Source organism: Chionomys nivalis, chromosome 17, assembly GCF_950005125.1.
Source record: "Chionomys nivalis chromosome 17, mChiNiv1.1, whole genome shotgun sequence".
In the NCBI taxonomy this organism is placed as follows: domain Eukaryota; kingdom Metazoa; phylum Chordata; class Mammalia; order Rodentia; family Cricetidae; genus Chionomys; species Chionomys nivalis.
Window position 1 is genome coordinate 9,333,378 of NC_080102.1, and position 20,749 is coordinate 9,354,126.

A 20,749-nucleotide genomic window follows, 5' to 3' on the forward strand; every position below is an offset into this window, starting at 1 on the left:
TATGTAATTTAGAAATAAGAATTAAAATCTTCCTTATTTTTCCACTAAATTATTTTGCCCCAATCTGTAGAATTTTGATAATGAATAAGAAATTAGTAATAAAATTGATAAAGTGAATATTGGAATTATCACTTGATAAAGTGATAAATGGAATTCCTCGTTCCCACTTCTACATGTATCTGTCATCTTAGGAAACTCTTTCAGGCATTATTGATTGAGTGCTCAGAAGGTAGACTGTCATCATTGGCAAGGTTGTAACAAATACAAACAATTTTGTCTGTTGTACATGTAATAAACTGTGGTTTAGCAACTTGGAATCTGGGGGCCCAGTTATTATGCCTATCTGTGTAACTCTAGCTACACAATGCAGAAACAGGAACTTTTGTTTTTCTTTGTTATTTTTGTTATACAAATACAGACTAGAAGGAATTCAATGGAAAGAGAACAAGAGGCTGCAGTAGAATTTTCTATGTGGAGAATCATAGCTCCACTGCTCTAATGAAAAGTCGGGATAAATTGTAAGTTTCACAATTTATAATTCTTTCAGAGGCAGTCAGGGTGGATAAGTTCTTCAGTGTTCAAATGCTCATTTGAAAATGGAAATTTTCTCCAGACTCCTTCTAACTTCAAAACTAGACGTTGAAAATTATCTTAAAAACCAATGCTTAGTTAAGCTTTTTTCTTTAAACTTCTTATTACATTATGACAAATCTTTGTTTTCGTTTTTGCTTTTTTTGTTTTTCTTCCATGACAGGCTTTCTCCGTAGTTTTGAAGCCTGTCCCGGAACCAGCTCCTGTAGATCAGGGTGGTCTCGAACTCACAGAGATCCACCTTCCCCTACCTCCTGAGTGCTGGGATTAAAGGTGTGCGCCACCACCCGTCTGATGACAAATCTTTGATAAGAAAATAGCCCCTATAAAAACAAATATTCCTCGCTCATGAGCATAAGCAAACTCACCTATTAAAAAGGAGAAGTTATCAAAAAATTTCTTCACCTGCCAGGTATGGTGGTGAATGCCTTTAATTTCAGTACTCGGGAGGGAGGGAGGGGCAAGTTGATCTCTGGGAGTTCAAGGCCGGCCTGGACTGCTTAATGAAGTTCTAGGCCAACTGGGAGTACAAAGTGAAATCCTGTATCAAAAAACAAAGTTTTAATTCTGGGGCAAGGGATGGAGACATTTAAAAGAATTCAAGTCAAGGGGCTATGTCTACCCACTAATTGGAAAGCAGAGACACGTGTCCGATGTAGAGTGCCTTCTGGCACCTCTTTGTCCTAGGTAGAATGCTAATGCTAATTTTCCATTTGCATTTCTGCAAGCTCAGAAAACACTGATATCCTCTGACAAAGCTTCCAGCTGAAGGACTCTGATTGAGCAAGTAAGACCTCTTTTGTATTCTAGCAAAACAAGGCACACAATAAATATAAATCCAGATAGCTAGAAAATTGTTATCACCTTGTGATTGGTCTCTTTGATAAGAGACATACATGAGAAATGTTGCATTTCTGTTTACTTTAAATGTGCTTGAAGAAAGCCAAGACAGATCTTTGAAAATTTCCACCATTTTCTTCTTTCCATTGTGCAAAACTCGTCACTGACGTGTGTAAAAGCAATCATCAAGCCAGTTTCGAAGGATAGTGAACTACAGATAAAAGCACAACATAATGGTATCAAAAATGCTGTGAAAAAGTTACCATCATGAAAAAGGGGGAAAAAACCCAGCTAGCCCTATAATTATTTATGTGCTAACATGATACATTTTGAAATATGGAAGGAGCTTAATTTAAATGATGTTTAATGATATTATTACTCTATTCAATAAATCCAAAGCGAGTTGTTAATATTTGATTTCAAATTTTTAGGAGGAATTTGAAGCTCTTCCCTTAAATCCCCTTTCTCTGTGTCTATATGACTAAACATGAGATAATTGGACAATGTCCAGGAAAAGCCTTTCAGAGGAGGTGATAAAACTATCATCATACATGTATAAGTCTGGATATTTAATTATGTACATAATCACAAGTGCACGAATAACCTATCAGCCACTTCATCTAATACATAGCTCTATCATTATTTCACCAAATAAACCAGGATTGTCTTTTGCCTTTCACAATGGAATAAAGAGCGATTCCTAGTATATGGAATGTTTTTATCAGTATTTACTTTGGTTAGTTTTTCAATTTTGATTCCCTTCACTGGATGTCAGAGTTGCTAATTTATGAATGGTAAGAATTTTGCATACTTATTTTAACTTCTCTACAGATTTCTTTCTTCCAGCACTCTTTATGGGGATATTGTTATTTTTGAGTTGATTTAAGGTGATTGGTGAGTTTTCTTGATGCATGCTAGTGATGATTAGCAATGCAAAAGAGGTGCTGGATTTGCAAGTTCTGCTCTCAAAAGGACAACATAAAAATAGCAATCACACTGGGGAAATGTAAAAACAATTGGCAGCTTTATTAGTGATGTTTCTGTAATCATTTTAATGTATAAGTCAGAATTGGTCAATATGTCCAAATGTTTGATGTAGGCCTTATTGGAAAGTAGAAGATATTTCCCTTTGCAGGGCAATTCTTTAGTCTGTAACTATACTCCATTTACTGTGGGGTAGAACACAGTGTTAGAAATGATTCCTCTAGTGGAGTGTCAGGAAACATTGCTGACTGGTAGCACCAGCTGTTATTCATTCTTCCATGACGTCATTCTTTTTCTGTATTTCCCAGGTAGCCCCAGCTACCTAGAAAAGGAAAAGTATTTATGTGTGAGAAATTTGTTGTAAACTGGTCAGATGGGGCAGAGTTTTGAAGAGCTTTAACTTAGATGGTGATATGAAAAATGATATGGCACTTAAGTGCTAAGGTTGGCTGAAATTTGGGCATAATAGTTGTTTAAAAGCCAAAACTTAGTCATTAAAAACTTTTAATTATTATTTATTTGCTAGTTATTTAAGCAAGTTGATTAACTTCCCACATTTGAATAAAAAGATAATAGCTGTATTAATATTAAAGACATACTATAGAGGAAACACACCAAATATATAACATTTAATACACACTAATTAAAAACACACTTTTTTACTCTTAATATTTTAATACATTGGAGAAAATAGAATAATCAATTCTCTAATTTGGTAACTGGTGAATGCATCTCCTCTCTAAAGGCAATACGTCAGAGTTGGTATAATCTGATCAGTGCCACCAATTATTGTTCTTTTAGTATTTCTCCTATCATCCTATCATTCAGATTCTAATTTATGCAACTAATAGGAACTGAACACTTACTATATGTTAGGAATTTAGCTAGGAAATAGATATAATAAATCAGTAAAAAATACAAAAATGGCTCAGTCCCTCACTGATGTTATGTTGTAGTGATATGCCCTGCTTGTGGTATTATTTTCAATATATGTTCAACAACTATAAACTTTTATGGCTTCTTATCTTCAGAACTATATGTCTCAGTGAATTAATCTGAAAACTGATCATTAGTGTCCTGTGGGTATGGAAAAGGGAATGCAAATTATGGTTCATTATTAGAATGTGCATGACTTTGCCTTGCTTGAAATTGCATGAAGAAAACTCAAAGTATTCTCCTCTCAAAATATAAACTGAAAAGTTTCTGGTAAATGAACAGAAGTTAGTGACTAACAATATTATTGCCATATTACAGTTTTGTAAAGGAAGGAATTATAAGAGTTAAAAGATGAAAAACCAAGTTAGAACACTTGCTATTTCCCTCCCAAATTCCTCAAATACACCATCTAATAATGTTTTTACACTTTCTTCTATAATAATTACATAGTTGTATAATACATGAATTTCTCAATTTATATTTACGGTTTTTTCTTTTCTTTTTTTTTTTTTTTGTCTGTTTATTTTGTTTTGTGTTTTGAAATAGGGTTTCTCTGTGTAACCCTGGCTGTCCTGGAACTCACTCTGTATACCAGGCTGATCTCAAATTCGGATTTCAGCCTGCCCCTGCCTCCCGAGTTCTGGGATTAAAGGTGTGTACCACCACCATTCAGCCTTATATTCATGTTTTTAAAGTTGTTAGCTTCGAGAAATACCAGTCTTCCCTCTTCATGTAGTGGAAGGTTGGGTCTCAGAGAAAGAGACCAATTCAGCACCATGGACAGAACTCCCAAGACCCTGCAGGAGCTCCTAAACACATTCGCTTAGGTTAGGGTTAAGGAATAAACTCAAGAAAACCAACACACAAATGAAAACAAACAAGCCAGAATGAAAAGCAAACAATAACAAAGAAAAAGCATAAGAATCACAGACACAAAAAGAAACACCCCCCCCCCAATCACAAAAGATTTGTGTGGTTGAGGAGGTAGGGATGGTCTGGAAATAGGAGAAAGGAAATCATGATCAGAATGTATCATAAGATAAAAGTATTTTCAGTAATAAGAAAATAAATAGCCTTAGGTATAAGAGCTGTTTTGAAGATGTATCAGTTCAGACTAGATTCCACAATTCTACTTTTTGATTGATTATGGTTTTCTCTAATAGTCTCCAATTTTTGCAAAGAGAAGTTTCCTTGATGTGGGGTGAGGACTAGACTTATCTCTGGGTATAAGGACACATATTTAGGATGTAGTGGAGGATTATACTGGCTTAGTAGATTGGTGGTTGGGGATATTTCTCCAAGATCCAGGACTTCATTAACCTCGGTAGTTGGCTAGGCTTTCCAGTACGAGGCATGACTTACTTCTTGTTGCGTGAGGTCTAAGTCCAATCAGAGAGCTGTCGGTTACTTCCAGGCAGTGTATGTCACTACTGTACCCTTCCTTCAGTTCATCATGCCATGGGGGTGGTGGTTGTGGTGCATAAGCCTTATAAGCAGCTAGAAAGAACAGTTGGCTGCTTCCCTATTTTTGGAAGCTTACTTGATGCTTTCTGGTACCATGGAAGCTAGTCCTCAGGTAGGAGACTTATAGGTCAATTCTAGCTCAGAGATCTCTGCTTCCTGTATCTCAAGTACATGGTGTCTTCAACAACAGAAACTTTTCTTTTCCTACCCCAGAGGGATACCAAGGGCAATAGCAACAGTCTTTAGTGTTTGGGGAGTTTCTTGAACAATCCTGATCAACAAATCAAAAGAGAGCTTATCATGCCTGGTGCTGAGGTTTTTACTATGTGGTCTTTGGTTTTGGAGGGAGCATTGTCAGCCCAGATGACAGAATTTCAGGAATCATTGCAGAAGAGAGGGTGGAAAGATTGTAAAAGCCAGAGAATCAGGGAGTTTGTTGTGAGATTGTATCTCCTAAGAATGGTAAAACCTACACACATAAAGTCTCATCAACATAAGCATGAGCTGAGCAAGGACCACAGCAACAAACATGCTAATCTTTAACCTTACACAAGGAACTATAAGTAAGTAAGGAATGTTGAAAGGGGGTGAAAGCCTTCTCCAGGGAAGAGACAATAATTAATTATCCAGTAGTAAATGATCAGTCCTGAAACATATATACAAGTAAAATTGTACAGACTGAGAAGTTTATATTTATGTATTTAGGAATACATATGTACACACACACACACACACACACACCAAAAACTATTGCAAAAAGGCCATGAATTTGAAAGAGAACAAGAAAGGGTATACAGGAAGGTTTAGAGGGAGGGAAGGCAGAAATAATATAATTACATTATAATCTCAAAAAATAAAAGATACAATTACAAAAAAGATATAATCTGATTGTATCCACCTTTCTTTTTCATACCTAAGAGACAAATGAGTATGGAGGGATGTTCACCTAGATAGTGTAAAGTTTACTCCCCTCTATCTTAAGGAAACACAATGGCCCTTTCAAAGGCACACATCATTTTAATAAATGCGTCAAAGGTGTCATTAGGTTTAATAGCACCTACTCACTCAGACTATTACTCCATAGCTTTTAAAGTTAGTTTAATGTGTATTAATGGTGTAAAATTGATGAAATTACAGTTTGAGTTTCCCTGGGCACAAGTTAAACCAAGAAAGTAAGGAGAAGGTTGGTTAATATTATGCTCTACCCCATTCTCTGTTCATAGTACAAGATAAGTCACTGTCCCCCAGGGAAAGAAGTGCATAGTTAGTGCATTTTTATGGTTTTAACTAAGGAAACTCTCTTAGGTTGGGTCGTCAAAGGTTCATCATTTTCTGTGGGGAATAAGAAAAATTGTTCTCTTTTGAGATTAAATTCCTATTTTATACATTCAGATTTTTTTTTTGAGAAACAGATAGCTTCTTATTGTCTTTTCTTTCTCTATTCCACTTCCAGTTCAACTTAGAGGGCCGAATCCATCTCATTCTTCTATTTTACTACCATTTATTGCAGTCAATGATGAGGTTTAGCTAGTTAAATATTCAAGCAAAATATGATAATAAACATCATTACTGCTAATACAACTAATAACTGAAAAATCCAAAGTTTTGATTTCAGACACATGTGATACAGGAAGACTTCATTTCAGAGATTAAAAAGATTAGAAACTTATTTAACTGTGACTTGCAAAAATATAAAGAAAGAAAAACCACATTCATTTTGTACTTGAAGGAAACAAAAATAATTGCCAAGGTGAAATCTGCAGAACCAGGCTTGTAAGTGGCTTAGGGTGGATAATAGCACTTAGCACACCTGACAACTGGGTGATCATGGCCAGGCTTTTGTGTGGCATCTTTTGTCAGCAGAACAGAATCAACAGCATCATGGCAGCACTGTGAACATCTCTAAAGAACCCTGGAGATGAGAAAAGATCCCCACTGCATGTCCAAAAGCTCAAATGTCAAAAGAAAGCATCTAATTTAGAACTGTTAAGATTTACATTTTTAATTTTTAAATAATATGTAAATATTTTTATATATTTTATTTCATCTTAGCTAAATCTTTAAATTGTTAAATTTAATATTAAATTGAATAAAATTTAAATTCATTTTAATTTTTATTTAAATATTTAAGCATTTATATATCATGTTTAAATATTTTAAATATTTAAAAATTTAACTGACATGAAGTGTTTTCTGAGCAGTTAGTAAGGAAAAATTGGTGCTTAGAGATTGGCTTTTGTTCAAAGTAATGCCTTTGTTGATACCTAGCTCACTTTACTTTTATTTATTTATCTATAGATAGTGTGGGATTAGATCTGGAAGGTGGTTTAGGGCATAAGTCACGAAGCTCAAGACAGTCGATACATGAGTTCAGTGGTCAGTGTACCAGCCGTAGACTAGAAGTGGAAACCTCTGTAGAAAAGCCTGAGCCCTCGCTGGGAAAAGCCCGTCAGCCCATCTGAAACTAGAAATTTGGATTTCTAAAAGCAAATTCTCTTTAATTTTTAAAAATTTTAATTTCAACCTTTTTTTTTTAAAGTAAACATCTTCCTGATTTTTAAAACGAAGTAAATACATTTGTGGGTTGAATCTGGCCCCTAGGCTGTCTGTCAGCTTGGGGCATGTGGGAAGGCATATGTACTTCAGAGGGAGAGGCATCGGGAAAGTGCGACATGATAATATTACTGAGAATTTGCGGTGGGGTGCCAGGAGATATACTGTGATTATGTGAGTTCTGAGTTAATTTCGAAATAAGGATACTTGACTCTAATACGTTCTCTGCTGTTCTGTGGAATAGGCTTCCCTCCTCGCTCCCTAGAGCATGCTCACACCTTGCATTGCCTCCCCATGTGCCAAGTGTACAACTGAGGGTTCACAGATGATTTTGGGTGATTCCCAGATAACTCTTTAAAAGTTATATATGCTGTAGAAAATGATAACATACAAAACTTGGTATTTTGTGGGTTTCATTCCACAGATAAAGTCTAAGGAAAAACATAGTGTGTTTAAATAATATTAAGTAAATAAAATAGCTCCTAGTTGGCGATGGTGGAAATTATTAAGGACACCAGTAAAACGGACAGTTTTGGAGTCCTGTATTGGAGTCCAGTATTCTCTATGCAGAAAGCACATATAGAGACTTGTCTAGCATTGCATAGAACTTAGTCTCCAGGACTACCACTGATTTAGCTTCCTGACTTCTTTAGGATTGCCTTTGAATATTATGGGGCTTCTTCCATTGGTGGCCAATCTTCAAAGTAGAAACTTCTTAAAAGGCTACACCTTAAAATCCAAATTTGACTTATCCACAGCACCTAAGTACACTCGGATGTGCGCACACTCAAATAAATAGATAGAAATATGAAATCGGGGCCCAATATTTTCAGAGTGGCCTCACTTAATATATCTGATTGCTTAGTTTTAGGAAGACATTACCTTAAAGATTTTAACTACAAAGGCCACGTCAAGCTAATGAAATACAAATTAAAGCCGATTGACCGCTCTGCTTTACATGATCTTTTATTTAAATAGAGCCATTGTCAAATAAAGTAACCAACATTTGCATTATAGCAATATTGCTGCTTTCAAAGTGACAAATGCCACGCGGAGAAAGTTTGACAGAGAAAGCCTGTTTAAGTCCTTTTGCCCTAAGGGTTCCCTTTGGGGTAAAAAAAGACACCCACCATCCGTTCCCCTACTACCTTTGATTAAACTATCGGTCTGGTAGGGCTGCAGCAGGATCTCAGATGGAAGATTATGAACTGCAGGGGGTTCAAATGTGGCTCTTTTCTAGAAAAGGGCTTTCACCAGTAGAGTCGCCCATGCTCTGTAGTCACAAAGTGAGACCCTGCAGAGGACCCTGGCAATCAGTAGACAAGTCCTTCATCTATCTTCACCTCACTAGGGAAGATAAAAACACCAGGAGAGAAGTATCCCCAAGTGGCTTCTTCAATTGAAGATTTAGAGGTTTCCTCACACATTCTACAACCCATCCCATTTCAGACCGACAGCTGTTGACACCACCCATTTTGGCTTGTGCTACCATTTTCAACAACATAGCAATGAAATCTAGATTCATCTTCTTCACCTCGGTATATCTTTATGAAAAATCATCCAGGAAGCTCCAACATGAAGGCTGGGGACTTGGGAGCGATCCATCCCCCAGAGAATTCTTAGAGATACCTTTTTACGGAAACCTTCCCTTTCAAAGGGCGCCATTTCCAAGCCTGGCTTCTGAGAAACATCAGGCAAGGGACTTCCAAAACTGATGGCCAACTTGCTGGTCTAGCCAGCCAACCTGACTGTTGCAGATTCCAGGCGGACTGTTTGAATAACAATTCAGGCAGGACTGCTTTTGCCTTAGTGTCCCTCTGTGGAAAGCATCCCTGTGTCCAATTTCCTATGACCTCCTCGAGTTTGTCCAGTGCACCCCAGGTACCTCTTTCAACGAAAGGGGTGGTTCTGGGATCAGCCGTCCTCGTTGAACTCAAGACATTGGTTGCCCTCCGGTGCCCACAGGCACTGACACCAAAGCATGCATCTTACCGGTTCCTTTGCAGACCGTGTCCATTGCGCTGTCCAGAAGGTGTCCCCACGCACCCTGGAGGCTGGGACCGGGCTGGGCCGCCGGCCTGCGACACGGCGCGTGACAGCTGGTTTGCGCTTGGGCTGGAGGAGCCGGACCTGGCCCGCTCCGCCCGCGCCAGCCCGGTTAGCACACGTGGTGCGGCGGCAGCCCGTGCGCTCCGGTCCCCGCGGCCTCTTGGCTTCTGGAGCCAGCGCGGCGGCACCTGGGGCTTCAGAACACGTGGGGACACACGCCGGAGACCAGAGACTCGGCACGGGTAGGTGGGGACGCAAAGACGCTGGCTACCAGAGGACCGATTGCGACCGGGGTTCTTCTCTGGGGCTCTCAAGCCGAAGAAGGTCTGGCCGCTGTCACCAGGGCCTGTGTAGATCACAAGCTCAGGCTTGAGATTCAGCTCCCGGTGGGGTGTCGCACTGCAGTGCCTCTAGTTCCCGCCAGTGGGGGGAGCCCCATCTAGGGCGGGAGATAAGTGTCTGTTTTGCAGGGCTACACTGAAGCCCCGGGGTGGCTGGGGCAGAAGTCCTCTGTAAAACCTTGGAAACAGCAGCAGGAACCTAAGGTGGCCTTTAGGATAGCCTGTCCTTGGAAGAATTCGAGCAAAGGCTGCTTGGAATCACCTAAGGAGCCAACTGAGAACACTTGTGCAGCTGCAGACCCTTTCCAAGTTCATTAATGACCTTGCCTACTTCCTCCATGCAAGGTGTTTGTCTAAGTGCTCAGATTTCTGACCTGGGGACATACACGGTCATTTACTTTCTGGTTCTTAGGAGATAATAGCACGGACAAAAACAATAATAACAAATTAACTGGTTTAATAGCTAATGAAACAGAGATAGAATTTGTGCTCTTTTTAGGAAAGACTGAAAAGATTCCAGAGACTGGAGAGAAATTTTATTTTAACTTACCAGTCCAAATGCAAAACTAAGCAACAACTTCTCTACCTGCCGTTCTCGAAAGGTGAGATTCTGAAGAGACCAATAGGAAGATGTTTACTCTCACCAGAAATATTACAGTTCCAAGTAGTCTGCCATGAACTTACAAGCTCTTAGAACTCTTCAGCACTAGCTGTTGGTGTTATGCCCAAATCCACGCAACCCCGCAAGCCAACAAGGAAACCAAGTCCCGTATGTAATAGGAAAGAGCCTTTATTTTATGCAAGTTTGCAAACTTGGTCCCTCCGCATGTCCAACGTATTGGAATAACCAGAGAGAGAGCCCAGAGCTCAGTTAGAATTCTTTTTTTTATAGTAGTAAAGGTGGGGGTGAGGGGTCTCTGAGGTTCAGAATCCCTGATTGTCTGACGTTTGTCTAGGGGTATCCTGGTGAGTGTACACTGGCAGGTGTTTCTATCTATAGCGCTCGGAATGCCAGGCATTTCCTTTGAATGGTCTGTTCTTGGGTAGGGGCTGGGTAATCTCAGTTTGTGGTTCTTTCCTGCTACCAGGTACTGCTCAGGGGAAACTGAGACTCAGGCCTCTTATATTTATTGAGGGCCGAGCTCTACTCTGGCAGGTGATAATGGTTGGAAGTAAAGAACTTCCTTTGGGTGACCTGTCCAGACTTAGCTTATCATGGCTGGCCCCCACAGTTGGCTCCTCGTCTAATCAACTGAGGGTAAAGGGCATCCACCACAGCTGGCTAAAGAGTTCTCCATGCCTTAGGGGCGGGAGAGTTTCTTGCTGGTGGTTTTTTTTTTTTTTTTGCTTACTTTTACTCTGCATTTGTATTCCTTCAGGAAGCATTCTGTAGGAAAGGTTGTTCCTGTCTTGTCTCATCCTCTTTCCTCTGGGTAGCACCCTAGTCTCTAAACTTCTACCGACAGATAGTTTTATAAATCCCTTTCTCCTTCCCTGACATCTCTAGCTCCCTCCCTCCACCTCTCTCTTTCCTTTTAAATCTTGACATTAATAGATATTAGTATGCACTTTGCCCACCCCCTCAACTTCTGTTCAGGATCCCACCTTTGAATTTAATCTTCTATTGTCTTTTAATGGATGGATGTAAGTCCCCCCCCCCCATACCTCATGGCTTTGGGTTAAAATTGCTGGTTGTCCTGCATTTCCCTCATCAGTTTGACTTAGGTTCTTTCAGGACTGTGCCGTAGGAATTTGGTTTCCTCTGCCAACAGCCCAGCCAACAGATACTGTGCCCCTTGACCTGCCTTTGAATCCTTTAAAGATATTGTGGAACTAGAAGAAAAAAAATACAATAGAAATTTGGGCGATTAGTTTTAAAGTGAAACAGCCCTATCCCTGCAATATAGATTCCATCTGCTTGAAGGAAACATCACCAAATTTTCATACAGAAGATTGAAATGTTAAAAACATAACGCATGGTAGTTTGGGTGTGAGGGTTGGGACTAAAGCTATCATGCGAAGAAGGGGGAAGGATTACATGTGCTGATTGATGGGCAGCTCCAGATCAGACCATCCAGATGAGGGTTAAGCAGACTAGAAACAGAAAGAGAAGGTAAATCTGTAGCATGAATTCTAATTGGTCTCAATAATAAAAACCTGGAGTCAGATTTTAGGGGGTGAAAGCTGAAAGGTCAGAGAAGCAGAGCAACCAACCACTAGTTCTTACCTCTACTGAATTCTCAGACCAAAGGGGCAATCCTGTCCCTATGAATCCTCAGACTGAATACTCTCTCTACAAAACCTCAGACTCCTTTGAGCTCCTATCTCCTCCCATCTTATATTCCTTTCTCTGTCCAGCCATATCACTCCTGTCTCCAACTCCCTAGTACTGGTATTAAAGGCCTGTGATCACAAGTGCTGGGTTCACCTTTGTGTGAGCTCTGTTTCTATTTTAGACAGATTCAATCTCGTGTAGCCCAGGGTGACCTTGAATTCACAGACATCTGTCTGCTTCTGTCTCCTGAGTGCTGGGATGAAAGGTGTGTGCCTTAGCTCTGCACTCTGATCTTTAGGCAAGCTTTATTTGTTAGCTCACAAACAAAATATCACTATAGAAATCTTGGTAGAAATGCTTTTCATCAGAGTGGGCACAGTGTTGATTATACTGTGAAGCCAAGGTGGAGGGCTTCCCTACAGTTTTGGTCATCATTCCTTGACAACATACTGCATGGATATAAAAGGAACGTTTTAAATTGTGGATATAACATATACATGTAGCCTCAATTGAAGCTAAATCTTTATTATTTTTCTTTAACTTTAATTTTTGAGAGTTTCACATATTAGTACAGTAGCTATGTTGTTCCTGTCTTCCTTCTTCCTTCCAAATTCACAATCTCTTCTTTATGCACACATATATGTACACATGTATGCATAACATATATGTGTATGTATACACACATGGATATATACCCTACTTAGTCAATTATTGTTGCTTATATGTATATGTGTCCAGGGATGACCATTTGAGATTGTATACCCTGTGTAGGAGGTCATCTGTAGACAAAATTGATTTTCTTCTCAGCAGCCATTGAACACCTGTAGCTTTTCATCTAGGGGTGGAACTACATGGCATTTCCCCTGCCCGTACTGGCATACTAACTGGCAGTCAAACCCTTGACATTGTCCTAATGCCTACTCATTGCAGCAGCTTTCTGGAGGCAGTCATTCATAAAAAGTCATCAAACTGGACTCTCTGAATGTGGCTGAAAATGGGGGCTGACTGAGAAGCCAATGATAATGGCACTGGGTTTTGATTCTACTACTTTTTGGGAGCCTAGTCTGTTTGGATGCACACCTTCTTAGACCTGGATGGAGGGGGGAGGACCTTGGATTTCCCACAGGGCAGGGAACCCTGACTTCTCTTAGGACTGGAGAGGGAGGGGGGAGGAAGTAGGGAGGAGTGGGAGAGAGATGGGAGGAGGGGAAGAGGTGGGAATTTTCAATAAATAAAAAAAAATCCATCATGAAAATGCAAATGAAAAGGACTCAGTCAAAAAAACAAGACACCTGAGTTGTTCGTGACAAACAACAACAACAACAAAGTCATACACAAGTGGGAGAAGTCAGGTCCTCTTGTATTGAGAGGGGGCGAGTTTTGGTCTCACGGGTCTTTTCTTTCCTCATTGCTGTGACAAAACACCTAAGTGTGGGGGGGAAGCTTACAGAAGAGAGGATGTATTTTGGTTCACATTCTAAGAGGGAACCTGTGCAACAGAGAACACACATTGGTAGGTCTGTGGAGTGGCTGTCACATTGTCTGCAGCAGCCGGCAGAGAGATGAGTATTTGCTCTTAGATTCCTTTCGTTTTTATTCCACCTTCATTCCAGCCCATGGAAAGGTACTGTATATGCAGGGCAAGTCTCCCTTCTTAGTTACATGTCTCTGGAAACTCCCTCACAGACTGGTCCGGAGGTCCGTTGCCTCGATGATTCTAACCCATTCAAATTGACCTAAAGAGCAGCCATTGCAACCCTCAAACAAACTGTTAAAAACTCTCTTAAAGGTACATTGCATTAGAGTCCTCTACAAACCCTTATGAAGACTGGAACAAAGTGTTAGGATTCCTTATGCACACCATGATTATAAAAATTCATAATACTGACTATTATGCTTTATTCATAATAGATTGGTTAAATGAAATGCGATAGATGGCAAATTTGAAGAAATCTCATAACCTCTCTCAGCCTATAATGTCATCTGTGAGGTAGAAATAGCACAATGTCCAAGGACTTTCAGGTGAATGTCAAAGGAAGTGACAGAAATAAAAGTGCTCTGTGAAGTGGTGCTACATGTGAATTATCAGATATAAAAACAAAAGGAACCCAAGTGGAAATCATAGAGTGGATTGAGTAGAAAAGGAATATTCTATAATTCCAGTTAGCTTTGCACACACACACACACACACACACACACACAAACACACACACACAGAGTTGTAAAGATTTGCATGGATAGGGAATTTATAGATTGCTTAATTTGCCTATTTATTTATTTATCTATTTATTTAGTCTTTTAGCAACAGCATAACTCTATGTAGTCCCAGCTGTTCTGGAACTCATTCTGTAGACCAAGCTGGCCTCGAACTCTAGTTTGCCTTATTTTATATGTGAAGAAACAAATATTCCTAAATTGTCTGCAATCTTACTAGCACACTTAAGAATACTGTTGAAATTCTATAATAAAAAGGTGGTGCCACCAATAACAAAAAGAGGCCATGGATTTTAAAGGAGTGTGGGGAGAGCTATTTGGAAGGGTTTGGAGGAAAGTCTATGTATTTTAATTATGTATGTATAATGGAGGTTCCATGGAAAGAAGTAGAAAGTTTATGGAGCGGCTCCTGTATGGCAGCTTGCTGCTAGAAACACAGCGAAGCACAAAATGGTTACCATGCCTGCCTTCTCAAACCTGATGACCTAACAAAGAGAGCAAGCAGTCATGTTAGCCACTGTCTTAAAGGTCTTAGAAGTGGAGATGCAGCAATGAGTTCAGAGGCTAAAAGGTGACAAGAAGTGAAAATATTTCAGACTAGTTAGATGTCAGACTGACAGGATTTACAGGTCATTTGCCGTAAGAAGTCTATGGCAAGAGAGTCAAGAATGTCAGACTTTTTGCCTGAACAATTGATTAGCTGTACAGCTTTCTTAGATGGGGCAGGATTGTGGCGATGGTTTAGATGGGAATGGGAGAAATGTTTAGTTTTTCTTTACTTATATGGTAACTTAAATAACAATCAAGCACCATAATGGGATTTTTGAATAGGAGTCTGGAGATCAAAGGAGACTCAGTAAGGCTGGACATCAATTCTTGAGAACTGTGTTTGAATATGAAATTCCATTATTGAGAGTTGCTTCTAATCTGTAATTGTAACAGCTTCCTGTTGTTATCATGTTTGAACATACTATGCAATTTGGGGCAAAAATTTAGATGCAGTTAGTGCAGTAGTTTTATGTAAAGGAGGAAGAGACTCTTATCCAATGGGAACCAGTGTCTTCAATAATTTTATGTCAGACATGGCAAGCTGGCACCGCACTGAAGATAACTCTTGATCAAGAAGCCAGCCCAGTAGCACGCTTCTACATTATGGAGAGATAAGGGCTGTGCCCGCTATGGGGGTGCGGCATTTTACGTTGGGGTCGGGACACTGTTTCACAGGTTAGCCATAGTTATGAGTTGTTAAGAAGGTCTTGCATGATGGTAGAGCTCCAGGGCTCTTGCTGCAGTGTGACTAATTTAGAAGCATAGATGTAGAGAACAGTGTGGATGCAGCAGCTGGATGAAGCCCTGGAGAGGACAGCTGTGACTTCCAGAAAGTAAACTGTGATAAACAAGGCTCATCTAGTGACATGACTTCAAGATGTGTATATTTAGAAATTCAACACACTGCTCCTGTGACTAAGCTGGATTCTCCATTGCTAGAGAGACTAAGGATTAAGGGACTTCAGAAAAGAATGTTTAGGAGTTCTTACCATGGGCATGCTATGTATTATTTGTATTGTGCCTCTACTACCTTGCACAGTGTCTGGCACAGAAAGTAATGGTTATGTCCGTGTCACAGTGACTATTTCACACCTTAATGCAGCAAGTCTTTGCCTTGCATTATGTTATTGTAGCAACATTTAGTCAATCCTTATATGCTCTGTTATTATCTCTTGAATACAGTAGGTATGTAATGAACATTTAGTTCGTCAATGTGTTTTAAAATGTGATAACACGTTGTCTCACAGCAGAGAGCTACCTGAAACTCCTCGGAAGGTACCTTCCATCTCTGAAGGTAGCGCAATGTTAATCTCTGCCAAAAATCATACATGGTGATTGAGTAGTTGAGACTCTAAGGGCGTTATGGAGGTCAGTGAGAGGAAGCCCAGGAGGCTATGTGAATCACCAAAGCACTTGTGAATCTAAGTTGCAGTTCTTATCCTTTCTATCAAGTGCATTTGTATCAAGAACTTTTTCACCTGCCTCGGTCTTTTCTATTATTAAAAACAGATTTTTTTCCTACAATATATTTTGGTTAGAGTTTCCCCTCTTCTGACCCTTCCCAGTTCCTTCCCGCCTCCCCTCCTATCTGGATCTGTACCCTCTATGTCTCTCCTTGGAAAACAAACAGACATCTAAGGAACAATAATAAAATAGAATACAGTAAGATAAAACAAACAAACACTTCAGAATTGATCAAAACAGAAAAACCACAAGAAACACAGATAGCAAGAAGGACACATACAGGAATCCCTTGAAGACACAAAAACAGAAGCCACAATATATACATAAAGGACCTATAATGTGTGTATGGGGGGAAATACCTTGAAAATGTTATGAGACAATGGACCTTCAAAGATGGTATTGATTTCATTTTGTTTTGGCCATCTACTGCTGAGCATAGGACTTACCTTAAGAGTGTTTTTTTCCTCCAGTGAGACTCCCTTGGAGAAAGCTAATTTTTCATGTGCAAGGGTATTTTTCAGTTCTCGTGGAAGCCAATCACCACCCCTTTAGATGGCAAGGGTATACTTAGCAAGTTTTTCAGTTTATGAAGCGTCTAAGAGTAGGAGAGCAAATGAGTGAACTCCATCCCTCCTCTCCAAAGCAGACAGCTGCCAGAGAAGCGGGAATATAATTATTTCTAGTCCTCCTAAGCTCAAAGGTGGTCTTACATGCTTCCTTGACAGAGTTCCCTGGGCAGTTACTATGACCAATAGGATCAACATTCTAGTAGAACCTACTTGCCACCTTTGATAATGACAAATGTGTAAGTATGTGTACACTAGATTTAATTACACATTTACTTAAGAGATACACATATATGAAATGATATAATAAGCAACATTATAACTGAGATCTTAATATAATTCCTAATGATGGAAATATCTGGAATTTTTTGGAATGGTTGCCCAGACTTATGTCACAGAGTCTCACTCAAGTATTTCATGTCCTAAATAAATTCTCCCTTCTGAAAAAAAATGTCTTGTCATTGACTTTGAGTTGCGTAGTTTACAGCTACTCACAATGAATGAGGGTCCCTCGTTTCCCATATCCCTATCTCTGTTGTTGCCATTTGTCATTTGTTTTCTTGATGGTGGCCATTCTGACTGGATGAGGTGGTTTTCTTAAAATAGTTTTAATTTGCATCGTTTGACGTTGGAGTCATTGGACACCTTTGACAGTGCACATGGGCTATTTGTACTTTTCTTTTGAAAACTTTCTGCTATGACAGTTGGCCCCTTTATTGTTTCGATGTTTTGCTTGTTTGGTGTTTTATTTTGGCACCTTTTCAGAATGCCTAAATATTAACCTCCTGTCTGAAGTGTAGCTGACAAATTTCCCTCTCATCCTATAGACCGTTTATTCTGTTGATAGCTTCTTTTTGCTGTGCCTAAGCTTTATACTTTCATGGAATTTCATTTCTCAGTCTTGGGCTTATTGCCAGTGTTTCTGGGGTTCTACTCAGAAATTTGTTTATGTCATATGCTCTTAAGTGCTTAAACCAGCTTATTTTTAGCTAGAATTGTCACTCTAACTTGCATGATATGAGTATGTTTGAATTTATTTGTACTCCTTAGCATCCATATCTTTTTAAAATTTTATTTCCCATTGTAGAATTTTATTTATTCCTTGACTATTTAATATATTGTATACACTGTGATTTGGTCACTGTCCCTCTTCCCCTCCTGCTTACTCCTCCTTCCTGCCACCTTTCCATCCGACTTCACGTCCCTTCCTTTTCCTTAATAACCCACATTTTAACAAAGCCTGCCATTTGTGTTCCTTTGTCCATAGTCTTTTGCACCATGAAACATTTAAAACAGTCCTGCTGAATTACTTCTCTATAAGAATTCTACTCCGACCCCACCATCCTGTCCTTGAGCATGCTATCTAGCTACCGTGCTAACGCTTCACTTTCAGTGAGAATTGTCCCTGGTAACCTAGTATTAACTATATCTTAAGACTTCCTACATTGTACTAAGATGTATCTTATCCTTGTTGTAAGACCATATTATGTAATATGGTCTTTAGGAACTTGGCCGTGAGGCTCGGCAATCAAAGGAATTCAATTATTCACGTTTCGTCGAGATGAGTAGATGAATCTGTAATGAAAGTACTGTTTCCAGTGTCTTCTAAAAATATGCATTATGTTGACATACTTTAGGCATGTGTCATAATTTCCTGCTTGTAAGTTTCTGTTTGAGCAATAACTACGGTTTCCTGGTGGCTTTGTGTCCTGGTGGGTATCCGCCTTTTCACCGGAGACCTGCTGCTGCTCCTGCTTGCTTCGCCTTCCTCTTCTCCATTTTCATGCTTTTCTTGCTTCCACCTACAGGCCTAGACTGGCTCCTGCTAGAGCAGGAAGTCTGTGAGAAGCAGCCCGTGAAGATGGCCTTGGAATCCCTTTTGCTGGTTCTTCCTGCCTGTTCTTCTGCTCACCTTCCTTGCAGCTCACCTGGTTCCTGCTGCCCTGCCTCACCTTTTGATTCATCTGCCTTGCCTTCCAGCTCTGGGACCCTCCAGTTCTTCTCTGCCTCCCCTCCCTCCCATCAGCTGTTTGCTCTGAAAGTCCATGTAGCCATGGATATATAAATATATTTTTTCTTCTTGTCTTGGTTTCTGACTGTTGGCAATATCATGACCTTTTTGACCCGTTTGAATGATGGAATTGTGGACTGTGTATCATGGTTACTTTCAGTTGCTTTCCCTGGCTCCCACGGTCGAAATTTGCCCTGTGTATTATCACCTCCGGCCGTGAGCCACATCTTGCCATGTTGTTTCATTTGAACAAGGACACTATTTCTCTTCTCTCATGATGGTGGAAGCTGAAGTGACAAACTCCAGCTCAGGTGCTAAGCTTTTTAAGTGAAACATACTCCAGTGACTCTAAAGGCAGTGTTTCATGACATCTTCTTAGTTGTGACTGTGCCTCTTAAACATGGTGGAACCTAAGTAAATGCAGACACTTGGGCCTTGTTACAGAGATGCTGAATTAGAATCTAGAGATAGGCTTTTGGCATATGTATTTCCAATTGTTATTTTTGGTGCATCTTGAGGTAAAGCCTGCTCTGCAATTGAGCACTGTTAAGCCAGTGATTACCCAAAATATTGTATATTATAATGACAATGAGCCTCTCATTCAAAATTGCTATCAGTCATTGCTATGTATCAAATGATAAGTTCTCTACATCTAGTTTCTCACTTAATTAATCATTGAGTCAAAGCAGCAATATACATAAAGAGGATGAATTTGACTTAATTAGAAAGAGGCTAAATTGCCAACTAAAGTTAATAGTTCTTTGCACAATAGGAATTTAAATTCAAATCGTTTTTATACTTAAATATTGTGCTATAGAAAACACCAATATCCCAATACTCATAAATCAAAAGACACAGTGTATTGTAACTATCAACTTATAATTTTACTAATAGAGTTAATATGGTCATCTAATTGCTCTATTTGAGGATTCTTATAGTTTTATTATTGCCTATAAGATAAAGTAGATTTTCCTTGTAATAGTATGAACTATCTCTTAAAATTTGTCTTACAACTGCCCCTCCGGTGCTGACTCCCTCTTTATTTACTCTCTCATCACCTGAATTTTCCATCATTTTTGTGAGGCAGTGTCTTGGTCACTGTTCTATTGCTGTGAAGAGACACTTATGAAAGAAAGCATTTAATGCAGGGTTTGTTAACAGAGGCTTAGTCCATTATCATTATGTCAGGGAGCACGGCGGCACACATGGCTTCATGCTGAAGAGAGAGAGAGAGAGAGAGAGAGAGAGAGAGAGAGAACACTAGACCTGCTTTGGGATTTTGAAACCTCAAAGTTCACTTCCAGTAACGCACATCCTCCAACAAAGTTATACCTACAACAAGGTCATACCTCCTCATCTCCCAATACTTTCAAATCATACCACTCTGCGATGACTAAATATTCAAATATATGAGCCCATGAGGGTCACTCATATTCAACCCACCACAGGCAGCAAGCTGAAACAATGGCATGTGGTCACCGGTGACCACACTAAGTCTCCTTCCTAGACTCTAATCAACTGAAAAGGACTCATGATAGTCAGGCCTCCTTAGATGAGCTTTATGGTAAGTGAAGTTAGATTGCAGCAGTAGCTAGGATCTAGTGTCTTCCCACTGGATAAGTGGTAGTAAGGCCCTGAGCTTACTACCCAGGCACAGGTGTAACCAGTGAAGGAATGTGGGCTCCAGCGGCCCTCAGCCCTGGTACTGAGATCTTGCAAGACTGTTCCAGCAGACTGTGGTAGTGAACTCTTGGGCTGAGGCTGCTATTGAGATGCTCCAGATCCTGTAAGCTGGCTGCCTGCAGGAGGAGGGGACAGCGGGGAACCATCCCTGCCTTATGTCTGGGAGGGAGAAGATGACTTCCCCAACATGGTTCCTATTCATTTACTCTTCTTTGATTTCACCATCAGC

The 20,749-nt window shown here is 39.8% G+C and overlaps 2 protein-coding genes across 7 annotated transcripts in view; one reads left to right on the forward strand and one right to left on the reverse strand.

Annotated features, from left to right (window-relative positions):
- Sybu (syntabulin) overlaps window positions 1-9,635 on the reverse strand; it is a 100,899-nt gene extending 91,264 nt beyond the window's left edge. For both annotated transcript variants that reach the window (XM_057791623.1, XM_057791622.1), the window contains exon 1: window positions 9,361-9,635. The gene's annotated coding sequence lies outside the window, so the exon portion shown is untranslated. The remainder of the gene's footprint in view (window positions 1-9,360) is intronic.
- LOC130888556 (nonsense-mediated mRNA decay factor SMG5-like) overlaps window positions 1-20,749 on the forward strand; it is a 90,064-nt gene that overhangs the window by 18,846 nt on the left and 50,469 nt on the right. The window contains exon 4 of one of the 5 annotated variants that reach the window (XR_009058470.1): window positions 18,635-18,771. The exons of 3 other annotated variants lie outside the window; for them this stretch is intronic. The gene's annotated coding sequence lies outside the window, so the exon portion shown is untranslated. Of the gene's footprint in view, window positions 1-9,545; window positions 9,660-18,634; window positions 18,772-20,749 lie in introns of those variants that run through there. One more of the 5 variants, XM_057791618.1, reaches the window with a different exon arrangement.